This window comes from Schistocerca gregaria, chromosome 8 (assembly GCF_023897955.1).
Source record: "Schistocerca gregaria isolate iqSchGreg1 chromosome 8, iqSchGreg1.2, whole genome shotgun sequence".
NCBI lineage: Eukaryota > Metazoa > Arthropoda > Insecta > Orthoptera > Acrididae > Schistocerca > Schistocerca gregaria.
In genome coordinates this window covers 117,722,660-117,728,659 of record NC_064927.1, presented here as the reverse complement: position 1 = coordinate 117,728,659, position 6,000 = coordinate 117,722,660, and positions in this window count along the sequence as shown.

The window sequence follows — 6,000 nt, the reverse complement described above, 5'->3', positions numbered from 1 at the left end:
AAATGACCAAGATTGTAAAAGTGTGTAATTCTAATGTGAGAAAAAGCTACAGTTCTGTCATTAAAAAGGAAATTTGTAAAAACTACAATGTCGAAGTAACAAATTTAAGTGTCTGAAGCTTACAATTCTTAGCCAACTCTTTAAGAAGCGAAATCAATGAAATCGACAATGAAAACTGGGAGCTAAGGGTGAAGCAAAAATATAGTGAAGTGACTCGAGGCAAAAGTAATCAGGTGTACAAAGGGAAAGAAATGATTCACGAAGTTAAGAATTTAGTCACAACAAGAACAATGATCGGCTACATTTATGGATAAAACAAATATCATGTTCAGCAATTAAGTTGCCGCATTAAGGATTATGCAAATGACCAAGAACTTGCAAAAAAACAGTGCACTGAAAATGAAGGGAAATACAGAAAAAATTATAACAACAAGCAAGGATTATCAGGTAAAAAGACTAGTGTGATTTTTCTAACAGATATGCAAGGCAAAAAACTATCTAGTATGTTTTGAGAAATAAAACAAGAGGTACCTCTGAAAAATGTGGTCAAGCTGTGATCAGAAACTTAACACGCTGTCGACACAGGCCTTCAAACAAAAACCACACAAGAAAATGACTGTTTTATGCATAATGGAGTCCAATGATGTAACAATAAATGAAACAGATGTCTGCGTAAAACCTCTGCAGAATTTTCTAGGAAAGAATAAAAAAGAAACACAGGAGTTACTATAGTTACACACAGGCACAATCTAATCTATAGTTCATGTCTAAATAAAAAAAATTTGAAGGACGAATATTAAAATAAAGAAAATGTGTACTAATTAAGCAAACTGTGATGTGGTTGATCACTGCTGTGTAGCTATTACGCCACACATGGCTTCCACCTGAACTATGAAGGGAAAAAGTTTGTGTGTGATGATGTCAGTGAAATGATTAAAGAAAGACTCAAACAGAATAAAACTGCCTATGAATTTAGTGGTTTGAATAAGAACAGGAATATATTTAGGATAAAAGACAAGAGACTCAACAGGCAATAAATCTCTTGGTCTTGAGCTAGATACAAGAAGCGCCACTCGAAAGGGTGAGTGTTCACAGACAATAAATCTAAATCCATTACTGTTGTACAAATGAACATTTGCTCAATTTGGAAAAAAATATTGGAATTAGAACATTTTTGTAGTACTGAAAATGTTGATGTTTTATGGGTATCAGAACAATGGATGACAGATCATGTAGAATATTTTGTTCCTCAGGGCTATACTTTTGGTGACATTATGTGTAAATGTCAAAGAAAGAATGGAGGTGCACTAATGTTTGTTAGAGATACTGTAATGTTTTTTAAGATAGATGTTAGCCCTTACTGTACTGAACTACACAGAGAATTTAGCTGCACAAGACATAGTACAGAGAATATTACAATTGGTAGTTTACATAGATCTCCAAGAGGAGCTTGTTTCCCAAAAGGTACCAAATCAAAAAAAATTAGTTAGAGGTAGCAGCCCCTACCTAATGGCTTGTTGGATCTAACAAGTAATATTTTCTTGCAAAAAGTACCAAATCTTGTATACAGAGATCATCAAATCTTGCATTTTATACGAAAGTATACCAAATCCCTTTGAACTTCCATAACAAGATGTTCATTTATGGTGAACAATTACAATGAATTCTCGTATGTCCGATGAATGTGCCAGAATTAACAGAAAAGCCAAGGAAAATTAAAAGATTCATTAATATGTGGAAATAGAGTGTTTTGAAACACGAAAAACATAATGCTGCTGCAAGTGCAAAATCTCAAATCATGCTGACAAGTTTTGCAAAGCATTATGTGTATCAGAAGATGATGTGATAAGTGAATATACCAGATACTGGAACATTACAAATGCTGTTAGACAACATTGTAAATGCTGTGAATCAGAGAAACTTTTTAATGGGGTATATTCAAGTGAACTAACCTAAAAGAAGGAGGCCTAATTGAGGTAAGAAAGACTGTTCTAGAAAGAGAAACTAAAGCTACAGCATGCAAACTGCTCTTCAGTGTAAGGTCCCTGTTTGTAATCTGCATTCCTAAGTATTTTTATTGTTGGGAGAAGGAAGGTTGAGCATGCAGCTGATGAGAAAATGAATAGTGGAGCAGGAGTTTCTGAAACAAGAGGTGATGCAAGGCTTCACAGTGATATGAAGAAACTCCAGGCTGAAATATAGCTCCATAACATGTTTTAAATGCAGAGAACAGCACTGGGGAAGAAAAAAAGACACCTTAAAAAATGCTTGCCTCCAGAATTAACCATATGTAAGATGTGGAATTTATTTTCCGAAGAGAGAGCAGCTGACCGAACAATTTCAACATATCTACTTATGCTATGTATTATAAAGTGAGCAATAAATTAATTATCTAGTAGATATGGTGTCATGAGTTGACAGTAAAAAGTTAGATTCATATTATGCATAAAATTTATGTAAAGATCATTGCATACTAGAAGGCAGTTACTAATGTTTTGTCATCAGATTCAGTCTGAGGCTTGGCAACATAAAACAGGACATCTGCAATGACTCCCTAGCATTCAGTGTTCATTTAAAAGCTTCTACTGAGGATATCAAAAAACAGCTTTCTGTGGAAAGACTTGCTCATAAACTAAAAGCAAAGTCATTTTTTTAGGAACTTAATATATTCCCAGGTGGCAGTGTAACTTTGAATTGATGCAGAATCAGTCTTTACCAAAAACACAAATTGGTAGAGTGTATTATTTGCACCAATTATGTTATCATGTGTTGGGAATAGTTATTCATGAGGAGTGCAAAATTCACCAAACATGACACATTTTTGTGGGTGGCTTGAGAGTGAAGGTGAAAAGTCCAAAGAAAATTAGATATTGTCTGTGGCATTTTTTCAAGTCAGCCTTAAAACCATAATGTGATGTAAATAATGTTAAGTGAATTCATTTGTTTTGTGACAGTTGTGCATCTCAAAACAAAAATTATTGTATTTTTTTGTGTTCTGTGTGATTCCATGATAATATATATTTCAAAATGGATGATTCGTCAATATATATTGCTATTCATCCATGTCTGCAGAAAGTTCCTTTGATATTGTACAAAAGAAAGTCCCAAAACTTGAAACTGTAATGCTCTCAGAGGAATATGGTGGTGTATTTCAGACAGCAGAAACACTTCACTCCCAGAATTCTGATTTTTCCTTGGGCAATTGGTAAGAAGTCAGTCAAATATCAGTTTTAAAAAAGTGAAGCTAAACATCTCACTATTTATTATACATCACCAATGGTTGCTCTGCATGTTGCATATGCGATGACACCAGTGTACAAACACAAAATGATCAGAAGTGGGATAACATATGATCATATTCTATCTCAAGTAAAAGATTTTCCAAATAGTAGTCATGTACAACAGGTGAAGAGGGGAAAAAAAAGACTTGGTATCTGCACTTTCTGCAGTGATCTATGGATTAAACCAAATTCCTTTCTACAAAAGTGTGGTACAGGATAATGATGTATGACTAGTTAATGAGGATGGAGACAGTGATAACATAGACATTCACTAGGATGACCAATGTTTTGAACAAAAGGTTGGTAATACTACAAAAAATTAGTTTCTGTATGTGTAATCATTATTAATGTAGGATCACTTAATGAATCAAATAAAATAATTCTGTAAGACTTTGATTAAATCCCATTCTAAAGGGCCCAGTAGAAATAAGTTATGCTCTAAGTAAGACAAATATTCGCAAAATATTTTTGTACTGAGCATTCTTTGTTCATAAAATATAATTTCAGGGTGTATATGTTCTGGGGCAACCTATAGATCTGGTAAAAACCAGCATTTTTTTCATCTGGGAGAAAACCAGGAAAAACAAGGGGGATTTTTTTAGAATTCCGGGAATTTTTTCATTGTTTTAGTTTTCAGTTAAATTTTATAACTTTAACTGGTAAGAACCAATACTCTAACAAAGGAAATTACAGTTTCTTCCTACTGCAGAATAATGCTGCAGCAATAAAACATGAATGACAGAAAAAAAGAAAATAAAACTTAAGTTGCAAAGGAAATGTGCCATATACAACAACAAAACAGTCCTCATACAAGCATCTGCCAAGAGCAAAATGTGTCAAACACTCGAGAAAGACTATGCAACGCTTCACAACAACAAATTGCCTCTGATGAGTGACTTCACAACTGCTTAAATTAGATGCATTTGAGCAGTTGTGAGCGAGCTCATGTGCATGCGCCATTGAGTCGTGTATGAGTAGTACCTTCTCCTGCTTCTGGCTACTGAAGTGTGGCAGTTAACTTTATAAGCATTAGCAGCAAACAGCCAGATGCTACCTGAAAAAATTTTACTGGTGCGCCTAAGCTGCCAGATTCACGCATGCACAACAGGGCAGGATCTAGGTGGCAGGGGACAAAACAGGATATCTGCCCCGGGCGTATCGGGGGGGAGGGGTGAGGGGGCAATTTCATATTCTTGAGGAAAAAAAACCTTGTTTCACAAAGTGCCTAGCATCCAGCGTACATTGGTCTACCGATTATTCATATGATTTTGAAACATGTCTTTTAGTTTTTAAACAAATTCTAAGTTAATTTCTAAACGAATAAGTTGATTTTTGAATGTGTGCATAGTGTATGTGATGTCTCTGCCATGTGAATTCTCATTGCATCTAGAAATAAACTTTCCTCCAGGCAAAAGGTGACAAGACTATATAAGGTGAGTGGAATAAAGCCGAACAGGTGAATGCCGGTCACTGATTATGTGGTTGACTGGGTTTGCAAATGATCAGTGTTGTTATAATTACTAGTGAAATCTACAGATTCAGACTACTAGAATGGAAATAAATGACTAACAGAAATAACAGGTAGGAAAGGTTACGTATTATCTTCTTGGTGTATCCGAGAAAATGAAATTTTTTGGCCAGACTGCTACACCAGTAAGGGCCAGTTGGACTGTCTCCGGCCAGCAGCCACTGAAGTTCTGTTCTGGGAGTAATGCGGAAAACTCATTATCTGTGGTGATTTCAACAATGAAATGACCAATAAAGATGAACATGTTATAAGAACATTTTTAGTATATTAAGATCTCTAAATCTACATGCTAAAAACTACAAGCCCACATGGATAATGTTAAAAAAATTTCTAGAGATATGTACAATGTCAGACTCATTAGTAATGGACTAGCGGACCATAAACCCTTAATTTTGACATTCTGCTGAGATCAGTAATCTAAGCCAGACACAGTAACCAGTATCAAGTGTAATACTACATGGGTAAGAGGCCAGAAAGATGAATATATTAATCTATTTATTGATAGATTAGCTGATGTTAGCTTTGTATACAACAAGGAGACTGGGAACGGCACTGGGCAAGCAATGTCTGATAATTTCCCGGAAAAAAAAAATCCAGTGAAATATGCTACTCTTGTTCACCATTAATCAAAATTAGCCCTAAGCATAAACAGAAAAGGAACAATTAAAATGGTGTACAGATATGCTAGCTCATATAAGGGAAGATATGCTCAGACTACAGAATATATAAAAATTCTTTTAAACAAGAGCCTGAGCTGGATGACACCTCATATAGAGTTTATTTACAACATAAAATGAACTACAAAGACAAACTGACCCTGTCCAAAAAGTTTACATAAAAGATCCAAATCCATACACAAGATGCAGCACTGGACGTTGAATAAATTACCAATTACTTTATAACCTTTGTGAGCAAGCTGAAAGAGAAAATTAATCAAACTGGCACTTGTGCTTCGATATCCTTGACGCTAAGCCACATAAGTGGTATGCCTTTCACTGGAATGTTGTCACCCTCAAGGATATTATAAAAGCTGTGTCAGGATTCTCAAACTCCAGAAATATGGACTGTTATTGGTCCTCCAACTACGTGATAAAAAAATAATACATCTCATCTATCAACCTCTTTCTGTCAGCTTCAGTATGTATTTAGAATATGGAGTGTTTCCTTGAGCACTCAAAATTGGTAAAGTGA